This window comes from Lycorma delicatula, chromosome 1 (assembly GCF_047948215.1).
Source record: "Lycorma delicatula isolate Av1 chromosome 1, ASM4794821v1, whole genome shotgun sequence".
Classification (NCBI taxonomy): domain Eukaryota; kingdom Metazoa; phylum Arthropoda; class Insecta; order Hemiptera; family Fulgoridae; genus Lycorma; species Lycorma delicatula.
Window position 1 is genome coordinate 320,417,576 of NC_134455.1, and position 14,896 is coordinate 320,432,471.

At 27.5% G+C, this 14,896-nt stretch overlaps 1 long non-coding RNA gene across 1 annotated transcript; it reads left to right on the plus strand.

Annotated features, from left to right (window-relative positions):
* Positions 1-214: 214 nt before the first annotated feature.
* LOC142318357 (uncharacterized) lies at positions 215-12,723 on the plus strand. Its single transcript, XR_012754881.1, has 4 exons — positions 215-565; positions 5,233-5,349; positions 10,273-10,458; positions 12,543-12,723. It is a non-coding gene; the product is annotated as an uncharacterized LOC142318357 (long non-coding RNA).
* Positions 12,724-14,896: the final 2,173 nt, after the last annotated feature.

Below are 14,896 nucleotides of genomic sequence, written 5' to 3' on the forward strand. Positions count from 1 at the left end.
GGGCACTTGCACGAAAAAAGATTTTTTTCTTTTTTAAATTCTCCCGCTTTTTCTGCTTAATTTGATGCATAATACATGGTCTGCTGAAAAAATATTTTTAAAAATAGTTTTACATTATATTTGCTTTGATTTAGTCATTTATTTTGTCAGTGAATTTTTTTTTTTTGTATTTGTGTCACTGAATTTTTTTTTTTTTATTTTTTGTCTCTGGATTTAACATGTGCAGTACTTTTGATTTGTACAGGTTGTGTTATGTATATTCGAATTAGTTTGTGAAAGTTTGTTAGTTTTGTGGTAATTAATAAAGTTATACTGTAGTTTTAGTGCGATACTGTGAGTTATTTTGACTTTATTGTACCGTATCATTTCTGTTAACGTAATGTATTGGTAAACATGCCTACAATTTAGAAATTTCACAACCGTAAAAAAACGTTGGAAAGAAAGCCAAGGAAAATTCTGTCTGTAGAATGACTGGTTCCAAAAGATAAAACTAAGGAAAACTTAGAAGTTAGTCTTAGAAGTGGTGGTAGTTTTCCTAAAAGCAGAGCATCTAACGTTAAGCTAGGCAAGTATTCTTGTAATTGTAATAACCTATTAAATTCTCAATGTATGTTTCAAACATAACCTACGCACGCTAACCTCGTCGGATTAACATTAAAAATAAAAATTATTTACAGTTAGTGTTTTTGTGTTGAGTTGCGTACAAAAGTTATGCATTAATATTATCTTAAACTTCCAAATTCATATCATAAATTAAAAGGTAAATGGTGCAAATTTACTACAACAATTAAAACGCAAACAATTTGATTACAGTAGGGGTCCCGTATAACCGATATGTACCAAAATTAAATAAAAAAATTCCTATGCAATTGCCCTTTACGGCTTCTGTAAAAGTGTTCCAAAACACAGACAAAATTAATATTGTATATGAAGGAATGTCAAGTGCTCTTAATGTTTTTTGGAGATGGGATTATGCTAAAATATTACAACATAATCATTTCCTTTTTTATCAGCTCCTCTTTAATTTGGGTCCTTGCTTTAAAATACTTAATGCCTAATAAGTAAAAATGACTTCCAAAGTTTGAATAAAAAAATAACAAATTTTCTTTTTTTATTAGAGTTTGTTGTCAATGAAGGGGTGAAATATCAAGTTTATTATTATTATTATGCAGAGTCACATAAGCTACCATACTCACTATAGCTTGAGTAAGAACTGATAAGCTTTTTCCTTCTTTTTTCATTATTTTTTAAAAATTTAATCTTTGAACTTTTAAAAGTTCAAAGTCTTGATATCTCTGGTGGGGCTTGGGATAAAAATGTAATTTTTCCACATAATACATCTATATAAGAGCAAAGTATGAATTTTCAAAATATGCACAAATCATGTGCATCTATGCCATTATTAACCACTCTGAAATGTATATTTTACCAACTTAAATAATAGAATACTTTGTTCTTGAATGTGATAATTTGTTTTTAGTATCTAGTAAGGTTTAGAATTTGTCTGCTACATATCTAATCTAACTAATAAAAATGGAAAGTTAATTTTAATATTAAAATGTAATTTAAAAGTTAATTACCCAAATAAAAAGTAAAGTTTGAAAAAATTTAACTATGTTTAAAAGTTTTAAAGGAAGTAAGAATTAGTGTAGCAGCTAAAGGATTATGTCTTTGCAAGTACTTACAGGTTTGTACAGAAACAGTAGGTGACTGATCGGGGCTAAGAGTCACAGAAATAGATCAAGTCAATGCTGTAGTCTCATACATGGATGTTTTACATTTTCCAGTGACTTATAATCTTGCGATGTGATTAATTTATATATATAATTACAGAATACCTGTTTGGGGCTGCCGTTGTATGTGGAAATAAAATTAAAAACATAAATGATGAAGCAAACAAAAATATTTTGGTTGGATCACTTCATATATAGTGACACAGTTACGAATAATGTAATAATATATTAGTTATAAAAACATTTTGAACTATACTTATATTGATTACACTTTAAGAAAAAGAATATTAAAAGTCGTGTGAGTATTGAATAATATTTATCCTGCAGAATATTGAATACTATTTATCATGCAGAGTATTGAAGGCCATTACTCCCCGGCCTGCTTGGTCAGTCTGCCAGATGTTATGTTGAATGCTGTGTTCAGTCAGTACCAATTGATTTTATAACCGTGTTGTAGTATTTATACCAGTCATGAGGGCTTATAAATTTGAATGACATTCTGCATCAAATGTCCTGTAAGTATTGAAATTGACTACCAACTCTTAAAAAGCTTTTTCAGATTTTTAAAAAGTATTAATTGGTTGAATGAAGTATTTTGAGTGGCATTATTGTTTAGAAACTGGTAGATTATCAGTTAAAGATATGAAAACTCAGGAAGTGAACTACCAGTAAAATACTGTAAAATGTGTACAGGAGTTTGGAATTCAGCCATGAATTTTATTAATTTTGCAATTTGGTTTTGGTTTACTGAGAAAAAATCTTGACAAAAACTTGAGCAGGCATCATTCACATGATTGTGAAGTTAGTCTCTCAGATACTTAGACCCGAAAGCAGCAGTGTGTTGCTATACCTATGTGTGATATGCCTGTTCATGAGAAAATTTTCCTGTTTGTTTAGTATCATTTATCCTTCTTTAGGCCATTTTCTTCCATTGTTGGACATCTTTTTTTAGGAAGTATTGATGAAGAATTAGTCAGTTTTTTTTTTGTCAAACTAAAGTTAAAAGTGTTACTAAAACCTAAATTAGATTGGAAATCATTAAAATAGAATAATGTAATTAAAATCTAGCATTTTGTTATTTTTAGTTACTTCATTTTAGTGTTACTGGTTATTTGGTGCTATGAATTACCAGTTGACTGAAGTGTTTGTGAATACAAAGCTGTTTATAAACACCCAGTTTATGAACTGTTGAGCATATTACATTTAGTTAGACTTTAAAACACATGTGAAGTATTATTTGATTTTAAAGCCTTTCCAAGCTATTGCACAGTAATTATAATTGCACATGTTATTATAAATTTTGGTCACTGTAAATTTAAATAAAGCTAGGTCAAATTATTATTGCATATCTCTTTATATCATTTTGAGGGACTTGAGGGACATTTTTAGGAGCAAGAAGTTTTAACCTAACTCTTAAGGAAATTTTGAAATGGTATTAGAAAAAATGTATAAACTCATCAAAATTGAGTGTTTTGTTCTTTGAAAATCTTAAAATATTCTTCTAATACAAGTATTTTAAAGTATTGTGATTAAAAATATATTTTTTAATATGACCACATTTATCATTATTGTCAGTAAAAGAGTGATTGTTTGGTTAACAAACTATAATAAATTTAAATAATGTTTTAACACTTATAATTCATGGCCTACATGATTTTGGTATATGAAAACTTTCAGTGCCCATATTGAGAATGTCTTTATCATCTGGTACCATGTCTAACATCGATCTCTCCATATGCTCGCCGAATTTACTTCCTCATTTTGATTGGTCTGTTTGTGATGATTTTCACGGCAGTGATCACAGACCAGTTATTATTGGTTTCGGTGTAGACCGCGAGGTTAAAAGAAGGCCACGGAGGTGGATTGTTGAAAAGGCAGATGGAATGGATACCATAAAGCCTTCCAATCACATTATGACGATGGTGTGAACATCCTTGACCAATGTTCCTCTTTTACGTCCATGATACTTGAGAATGCCAACAGATATATTCCACAAACATCGGGGAATCCTAGACGTTCCTCCGTTCCATGGTGGAATGATGATTGTAAATGTGCTATTAGGAATCGACGGCAGGCACTACGCAAATTTAATTGTAGGCCTACAACTGAACATTAAATTTATATCGCAGGACTAGAGCGGCATGCCGTCGAGTATTCTTGAACGCTAAGAGGAGTTCATGGACGAATACGTGAGCACTATCTCTCGCACTACTCCCTGTGCTCCCTATTTTACCTGTGATATTAGTTTTAAGTTTTACTATTTATCTATTAGTTTTAATTACTTTTATTTCTTTTTTTCATAAAAAAAAAATCTGGGGGTTTTTCACCCTCAAAAATATTCAGTACTAAGCAGTGACAGGGATAAAATAATGAATTATTTCTTCAGAGTGTCAGAGTCTACTTTTTAATTTATCTGAACATAACTGACAACAGCACCATCAGAGGAAGTTCTTTAAAATAGAATTTAGGCTACAACAAATATAACAATTATTGTAGTAACAAACTCATTTTCCCATAAGGTTGCATCACTTTTTGAACATCTGAGTAAAAAAATAACATTCAGGTATTAAAACCTATCATATATTTTACCCAGCTTTAATGAGAATAATGATCTCATTAATCTCATTAGTATAATGAGATTAGTATAAAAATTTTTTTATGCCTTTTTCAACATTTTTTCATTGTCTATTCTTTTTATCCTCATAAAATTTCAAATTGTTTCAGTGATTATTTTTGTGATAATGGCATTATAAAAAACAGAAAGTAATAACTGTCTCTATTTGTTGTCAAAAACTTCTCTCTTTTCTTTTTTTAAATTTTACTTTTCTTGGAATATACAATTTCTGAGTTGTGTAACTTCCAGTAAACTATTCTTCAAAATATATAATTAATGAAGATTAAAATCTGAAATTCTACTTGTTTATATCTTAATAACATATTTCAGGAAATTTGCATTCTGTGATTGAGAAACTGAACTTTCTGCAGCATATTAAGTAGTTATTTTAGTAGTATTAACAAAAGTTAAATTTACTAATGACAGTGTAGTTTATTTCATGGCTTAAATTGTTGTTGATGTTAGAATTCTCTTGAGTCTTCCAAAATAACAAATATTTCATGTTTTTACATTTAGTTAAAATGTATTATTTTTTCAAAAAATAAAAATTTTGTATACAGCCAAAATTATTGGATTAAAAGTATTTTATGTGTTGCTTTGAACCAAATTTATGTGAAACAATAAATATTTTTGCATATAGTGGTGATTAAATTTTCATTTAATTTCTACTGAATATTAAATTCCCATAATGAGATTTTGCAAACCATCTTTTTAGATGTAGTCAGATAAATACTCCAGATAAGGAATTTTTTAAAATGAATCCACAAAAGTTGATGTTACCTTATATTTTGGTATTATGCCAGTTTGAGGGTTGTGACTTAGTGAAAAAATGATTTAGTAGATGTGTAGGTAACATGTGTTTAATAAAATCTTTCTTTTTTTTAGCAGCCAATAGGAAGTTTTCAAGTAGTCCTTGTACATAGATTGTGCTTTAAGAATCTGATCATTCAAACCTAGTGGAAGATGCAAAATCAGAAGGCCAAGAGCTGACATGCAGAACAGGTATGTTTGAGCACCTTATCCATAGTGCTCTCTTTAATATTTATTTCAAATAGAATTACAATTTGTAAGTTTTTTATGTTCTGGATATTGTTACATTACACAAATTAAATATTTCATTACTAGTTTTTCTGCCCTTTAATGACTATCACCTGAAATTCCTTTTACGTTTGGTTCAAACAGAAATAAATGGCTTCACATTTCTTCACAATGGCTAACATTTCTGTCGAGACGTGATGTCGGGTCTTTTCTTATTTTTCTTTTAGTGTCCTAGCATCCCCTGAAGTCCCCAGTGGATCTTTGAAGCTGACACACCAAGGCATATCGGCCCTCACCACTGAGGCTATCTTGCCAAACCTTCTGTTATGCCAAGCAATTAAGTCCAGTATTAGCTCCTTAGTTCGTCTAACAATCCCCTCTTCTCTCCATCTATCTTTCCATTAGCCTGTTTTAGGCCTTATGTCTATCTAAGCCCTGTGCTATCCTCTCTTCTTTTTTCAACTTGCAATTCAAGCGGTGGTGTGGAAGACAGTATACACAATGCCTCATATGAAACTGTCCTATAAGCTGAAATCACCCCTAGTAACAGTTTCCTATGGACTCTGACCTTTCTTATCAGATTTCTCTTATACCTTAGAGAAGATCCCCAGACTGGCACAGCATATAACATAGAGGAAGTCACTGCCAATATTATCAGCTTCCTTTTGGACGCTGTGGGAGCTCTGTGAAGTCAAAATAATATTGAGCACCTTAGACCTATTTTCTTCTGCCTTCTTGCAGCTGCTAATGTGTTTGGTAAACCAACAATTCTTCTTAAATGTGTCACCCCTAGGTATTTAAGCTTATGTACCTCGTTTATTCTTTCTCCTTCTATCATTAGTTTAATCGGCTCAATCGGCCTCCTGCTTGTTAGTAGACATTTGTCAGTAGCCAATTCTAATCCTCTTGCTATCAACAGATAGCAAGAGGATTTACCTACCTGTATTGCCGTATTAGCCTGTTCTTGTGTCTCCAACTCAGTTTTGCCCTGTACTAAAATCGCAAGATCATCCGCTTATACAATGACTTGAATGCCGTTGGGGAATTCAAGCCGACGCACTCCATCAAAAGCTGTCACCCACAACAGTAAGCCAAGAACAGATCCTTGTGGTACTCCACCATTTAATTAAAAACCAAATCTATGTTCCTGCGCATCTACAAAATCCATCTCTCTGATAAATATTCCCATGTTTGAAATAAAATTATAATTCAAATATAAATTTGTGTTGTTAAAAATTTTAAATAAGTTTGACCAATTATCATTCTTTAACATTCTGAATATCCAATTGGTTGATCTAGTGGTGAAGGCGACTTCCCAGCGTTCAGGCTCTAACAAAAGCAATTATTTTATATGGATTTGAATACTAGATTGTGGATACAGGTGTTTTTTGGTGGTTGGGTTTCAATTAACCCCACTTCACATAAGTTGTCGAACTAAGGCTTTACACACTCTTACATATCATCCTCATTCATTCCCTGAAGCAATACTTGAATGGATTCCTGGAGGTAAAACAAGTAAAAGTAAGAAAATAAACATTCTAGAATAAAGTTTATTGAAAATTTTGATGTCTAAAATAAACTATGATTATGTTAATAAAAACTATGATTTAAAATTTTCAAGCAGTGAAAAACAAATTCATATATTTAATATGCACAAGATTTCCATTGAATTTTACCTTTCATTTTTCATATTCAGTTTAGTAAAAGATTTCTGACTTATCATAATGATATACTACTGCCTTTTTGCTCTGCAAAATATAAACCGTATTTATTCAAAAATAAGACCTCTCGATTGTTAACTATGATTAATCTTGTGATTAAGCTAGAAGCACAGTTGTAGCAATCTTATCTGACAAAGCATGTCTGTCAAGAGAGTATGGTAGCATTATATGCTACCATACCAGATTTTTCAGGTCTGAAAATCTCTGTAAAACACATGATAAAAGTTAACATATCTGATATTTATTTAAACTATTACTATTAATCATTTTTAAATAGAATAATTAAAAAAAAAATTAGTTAAAATATATCATTATTTTTTAGATTATTTTAATGATATAATATTAAAATTTAATGTTATATCATTAAAATCAATTATTGTGTCTAAAAATTATCTTTTATAATATTTTAATTATTTGAAAAATTAGAGGTTTAATTTATTATAATTAAACTGTCAGGAAATCAGTTAATATTTATTTCAAGAGATTTCAGAAACATCTAGCCTGTCGTCAAATTTTAGAGAATTTATCAAGAATAATTGAATTTAAGTATTTTTCAAAATTATTTTAATGATATAAGATTGATTATTAAATGTTATATCATTAAAACCCATTATTAAGTGTAATAATACCTATTTTTTATTGAGTTAAAGTTATTTAAAAAATTATGTTTAAATTACCTAAATTTGGAAAATGTATTACTAATTTCATAAGATTTATAAAAATTAGCATGACAAAAGACATCAAATCTTATTTAAAACATTAAATGAAACTAAAGATTTGAATACAAGATTGTGGATTTAAGTGTTTTTTGGTGGTTGGGTTTCAATTAAGTGCACTTAATATAAGTATCGAACTAAGGCTGTAAAAACTACAGTTCAATTATACTCTCACATATCATCCTCTTTCATCGACTGAAGCAATACTTGAATGGATTCGTGAAGGCAAAACAGGTAAAAGTGAGAAAAAACATTCCAGTTTATTTCAAGTGTCTATAATATAATTGTTGAAGTTTTTTAATATATCAATAAAAATTAGGATTAAAAATTTTCAAGCAGTGAAAAAAAAATCATATATTTCTTATGCAAAAGGTTTCCTTTGAATTTTGTGGTTTGTTTTTCCTATCAGTTTATTAAATGGTTTCTGCCTTATTTTAGTAATCTACTACTGCTGCTTACTCTGAAAATACATACTGTATTTATTAGCAAATAAGACCACTCGAGGGTTACCTATGATTAATCTTGTGATTACCCTAGAAGAACAGTTGTAGCAATCCTCCCGGTGAAAGCAATATTTGTCAATAGAGATCTGATGGTGGAATCAAATTTTTATTGTGTTGTAATATTAAGAAACAGATTGGTATTGGTCTATTAGTTTTATGTTTGCTTCTAGTTTGATAGCATTATCTCTTTTTGGGTATAAAAATCGCTGTAAAATTCATGCTATATATAAAGAAATTATAAAAGTTAAATTATTTGATATTTATTTAAACTATTGTATTAATCAATTTTAACAAGAATAATTAAATAACCTACTTTTTCAAATGTATAATTTTTTTAGATTGTTTTAGTGATATAAAAATAATAATTATTAAATGTTATATCATTAAAACAATTATTGTTTGTAATAATTATCTTTTGTAATATTTTAAAAGTTAGTAGTATAATTATTTATATTTACACTGTTAAAAATTAAGGTTTTTAATAATTGTGGATATTTTTCCTTTTAATTTTGCAGAGTATTATATGAATACGTTTATAAAAACATTTATTATTCGGGAAAAAATATTTGCAATTAATATTTATACAAATAAGCATGACAGAAAATCTCATCTGACTTTATAAAAATCATTTTATTTGTAACTAGTTAAATATAAATATATAGTATCCATGGAAATAAATTTTAAATTAGTATAGTATCCATGGATATAAATTATTAATTTGTATTGTTTAACATTTAAATAAATTTTAGCAATCATCATTCTTTTAAAGTAATATCCACCAGGTTGTTTTAGTGGTACCCAAATTCTCTAATTTTAAATTCAAGTGTTCCAGCATTCAAGCCGTACTCCTTCTATTAAAATATAAACTAAATATTGCAGTTGGTTTTGTTTTGTTTTGTTAGGACACACAGTAAGGATATCCTATAGATATGATTAGATGAACATTATCCATCTAACATACAAATAACATCACATGTTTTAGTGTTTTGGGCAATTTATAATTATTTATCTCTTTGTAGAATATCAAGGTTGTCGTTTAATATTAATACACTTGAAAGTATGCTGACTGAAATTGCGTTCATTTTATATTTGTGAGCATGTGCGCACATGTGTTATTGAAAGTTATTGTGTGTTATTGCGCACAAGTACCAACAGTTATTGAAAGATTACAATGATATTATAAACTGTAGTGTACAATTCTCATAATTGTGTCATTACTTCGGCTCAAAAACACAAAAGGTACTGTAATAAAAATATAACTGTTTTTCAAAAAAAGATTGTTACATATAAAACAGTAAGACACTAGGTCAAAATCTCTTATAATTTAGAACTCACTTTAAAAAAAAATACTTGTTAAATATATTTGACAGATTGTACACAATGTTTCAGGGTTCCATACAAGAAGCAAAAAATAACATTACAAAAATCTTACCCAACTGATTTCATTAATAATGTAATTAACATATTTATTTTTATAAATAATTTTAATGTAAAAATCAAATAATTTATGTAATATTTTTTTTTATTATATTATAATTATTTAAAAAATTATAGGTATAAACTACTTTAATTAATCTGTCAGGAAATCAGTTGTTAATATTTTTGTTTATATCAAGAGATTTTAGAAACATCTAATCTGTCATCAAATTTTAGAGGGTTTGCCGAAAATAGAGTGTAATAATTACTATTTTTTATTGTTTTAAAGATATTTAAAAAATTATGTCTAAATTACCTGGATTTTGGAAAGTGAATTACTATTTAATAAGATTTATAAAAATTAGCATTACAAAAGATAACATTTAATCTTATTTAACACATAATAAATGAAACTAAAGGAATATAAATATATAGTTTCCATAGAAATAAATTTTTATTTCTAATATAAATTTGTATTGTTGTTTGTAATTTTAAATAAATTTGAACAGTTATCATTTTTTAACATTGTAGAATATCCACCTGGTTGGTATAGCGGTGAAAGTGTCTTTCCAAATCAGCTGATTTACAAGTCGACAGTTACAGGGTTCATCCACTAATAAGAGAAGTTTTTAGGTTGGGTTTCAATTAAGCGCAGTTAATATCATCCTCTTTCATCGACATAAGCATTACTTCAATAGATTGCTGAAGGCAGAACAGGTAAAAGTGAGAAAAAAACATTCCAGAATATAGGTATTGAAATTTTAAGTGTCTATAAAATAAACTGTTCAAGTTTTTCAAGATATCAATTAAAACTATGATTTATAATTTCCATGCAGTTAACAAAGAAGTCATATATTTTTTATGGAAAAGGGTTCCTTTGAATTTTATGATTTGTTTTTCCTAATCAGTTTAGTAAATGTTTTCTTCCTTATTATGCAGCTTACTCTGAAAATTTATTAGCAAATAAGACCACTCGAGGGTCAACTATGATTAATCTTGTGATTACCCTAGAACAACAGTTGTAGCAATCCTCCCGGTCAAAGCAATGTTTGTCAATAGAGTTCATGATCTGATAGTGGAATCAAATTTTTATTGTGTTGTAATATAAAGAAACAGATTGGTATTGGTCTATTAGTTTTATGTTTGCTTCTAGTATGATAGCATGACCTCTTTTTGGGTATGAAAATCGCTGAAAAATTCATGCTATATATAAAGAAATGATAAAAGGTAAATTATTTGATATTTATATAAACTATTGTATTAATCAATTTTAACAAGAGTAATAAAAAAACCTAGTTTTTTCAAATGTATAATTTTTTTGTATTGTTTTAATAATATAAAAATAATAATTATTAAATGTTATATCATTAAAACAATTATTGTTTGTAATAATTATCTTTTGTAATATTTTAAACGTTAGTGGTATAATTATTTATATTTACACTGTTAAAAATTAAGGTTTTTAATAATTGTGGATATTTTTCCTTTTAATTTTGCAGAGTATTATATGAATACGTTTATAAAAACATTTATTATTCGGGAAAAAATATTTGCAATTAATATTTATACAAATAAGCATGACAGAGAATCTCTGACTTCATGAAAATCATTTTATTTCTAACTAGTTAAATATAAATATATATAGTATCCATGGAAATATATTTTTAATTTGTATTGTTTAACATTTTAAATGAATATTAGCAATTATCATTCTTTTAACATTTTATGATATCCACCGGGTTGGTCTAGTGGTACCCAAATTATCTGATTTGAAATTCAAGTGTTCCAGCATTCAAGCCGTACTCCTTCAATTAAAATACAAACTGAATATTTCTGTTGGTTTTGTTTTGTTTTGTTAGGAGGACACACAGTTAGGATATCCTGTAGATATGATTAGATGAACATTATCCATCTACCATACAAATAACATCACATGTTTTGGCCCATTTATAATTATTTATCTCTTTGTAGAATATCAAGGTTGTCGTTTAATATTAAAACACTTGAAAGTATGGTGACTGAAATTGTGTTATCGAACACTAGTAGTACAAACAGTTATCGAAAAAATTACAATGAAATTATAGACTGTAGTTTACGATTCTCATAAATGCATCATTACTTCGGCTCTAAAACAAAAGTTACTGTAATATAAATATAACTGTTTTCCAAAAAGAATTTGTTATATAAAAATTACGACACTAGATCAAAAACTCTTAATAATTTAGAATTTCCTTTAAAAAAAAAAATACTTGTTAAATATATTTGACAGAGAGTACACAATGTTTTAGGGTTCCATACAAGAAGCAAAAAATAAAAACATTACAAAAATCTTACCCGACTGATTTCATTAATAATATAATTAACATATGATTTTTTTTTAGATAATTTTAATGTAAAAATCAACTAATTTATGTAATAGTTATTTATTATTTTTTAAATAAATTGTCAGTTCGGTTGTTAATATTTTTGTGTATTTCAAGAGATTTCAGAAACATCTAATCTGTCATCAAAGCATAGAGGATTTGACGTAAATAATTGAGTATAATAATTACTATTTTTATTGATTTAAAGATGTTTCAAAAATTATGTCTAAATTACCTGGGTTTTGGAAAGTGAATTAATATTTAATAAGATTAAATAATCTTATTAAATGATCTAATCTTATTACACATATTAAATGAAACTAAAGGGATATAAATATATAGTTTCCATAGAAATAAATCTTTTTTTCTAATATAAATTTGTATTGTTGTTTGTAATTTTAAATAAATTTGAACAATTATCATTTTTTAACATTCTAGAATATCCACCTGGTTGGTATAGTGGTTGAAAGTGTGTTTCCAAATCAGCTGATTTACAAGTCGACATTTACAGGGTTCATCCACTAATAAGAGGAGTTTTTAGGTTGGGATTCAATTAAGCACACTTAATATCATCCTCTGTCATCGACATAAGCAATACTTCAATGGACTGCTGATGGCAGAACAGGTAAAAGTGAGAACAAACCATTCTAGAATATAGTTATTGAAATTTTAATTGTCTATGAAGATATCAATTAAAACTATGATTCATAATTAACATGCAGTTAAAAAAGAATATATTTTTTATGTTAAAGTTTTCCTTTGAATTTTGTGATTTGTTTTTCCTTAAATGGTTTCTGCATTATTGTAGTAATCTGCTACTGCTGCTTTCTCTGAAAATACATACTGTAATTATTAGCAAATAAGACCACTCGAGGGTTAACTATGATTAATCTTCTGATTACCCTAGAAGAACAGTTTTAGCAATCCTCCCGGTCAAAGCAATATTTGTCAATATAGTTCATGATCTGATCGTGGAATCAAATGTTTATTGTGTTGTTACCTCTTTTTGGGTATGAAAATCTCTGTAAAATTCATGTTATATATAAAGAAATGATAAAAGTTAAATTATTTGATATTTATTTAAACTATTGTATTAATCAATTTTAACGAGAATAATAAAAAAAACCTAGTTTTTTCAAATGTATAATTTTTTTGTATTGTTTTAATGATATAAAAATAATAATTATTAAATGTTATATCATTAAAACAATTATTGTTTGTAATAATTATCTTTTGTAATATTTTAAACATTAGTGGTATAATTATTTATATTTACACTCTTGAAAATTAAGGTTTTTAATAATTGTGGGTATTTTTTTTTTTAATTTTGCAGAGTATATGAATACGTTTATAAAAACATTTATTATTCGGGAAAAAATATTTGCAATTAATATTTATACAAATAAGCATGACAGAGAATCTCATCTGACGTTATGAAAATCATTTTATTTGTAACTAGTTAAATATAAATATATAGTATCCATGGAAATAAATTTTTAATTAGTATAGTATCCATGGATATAAATTATTAATTTGTATTGTTTAACATTTAAATAAATTTTAGCAATCGTCATTCTTTTAAAGTAATATCCACCAGGTTGTTTTAGTGGTACCCAAATTCTCTGATTTTAAATTCAAGTGTTCCAGCATTCAAGCCGAGTACTCCTTCTATTAAAATACAAACTAAATATTTCTGTTGGTTTTGTTTTGTTTTGTTAGGATGACACACAGTTAGGATATCCTATAGATATGATTAGATGAACATTATCCACTAACATACAAATAACATCACATGTTTTAGTGTTTTGGGCGATTTATAATTATTTATTTCTTTGTAGAATATCAAGGTTGTCGTTTAATATTAATACACTTGAAAGTATGGTGACTGAAATTGCGTTCATTTTATATTTGTGAGCATGTGCGCACATGTGTTAAAAGTACCAACAGTTATTGAAAGATTACAATGATATTATAAACTGTAGTGTACAATTCTCATAATTGTGTCATTACTTCGGCTCAAAAACACAAAAGGTACTGTAATAAAAATATAACTGTTTTTCAAAAATAAGAGAAGTTTTAAGGTTGGGTTTCAATTAAGTGCAGTTAATATCATCCTCTTTCATCGACATAAGCAATACTTCAATGGATTGCTGAAGGCAGAACAGGTAAAAGTGAGAAAAAAACATTCCAGAATATAGTTATTGAAATTTTAAGTGTCTATAAAATAAACTGTTCAAGTTTTTCAAGATATCAATTAACACTATGATTTATAATTTCCATGCAGTTAATAAAGAATTCATATATTTTTTATGGAAAAGGGTTCCTTTGAATTTTATGATTTTTTTTCCTAATCAGTTTAGTAAATGGTTTCTGCCTTATTATGCAGCTTACTCTGAAAATGTATTAGCACATATGACCACTCGAGGGTCAACTATGATTAACCTTGTGATTACCCTAGAAGAACAGTTGTGGCAATCCTCCCGGTCAAAGCAATGTTTGTCAATAGAGTTCATGATCTGATAGTGGAATCAAATTTTTATTGTGTTGTAATATAAAGAAACAGATTGGTACTGGTCTATTAGTTTTATGTTTGCTTCTAGTATGATAGCATTACCTTTTTTTGGGTATGAAAATCGCTGTAAAATTCATGCTATATATAAAGAAATGATAAAAGTTAAATTATTTGATATTTATTTAAACTATTGTATTAATCAATTTTAACAAGAGTAATAAAAAAACCTAGTTTTTTCAAATGTATAATTTTTTTGTATTGTTTTAATGATATAAAAATA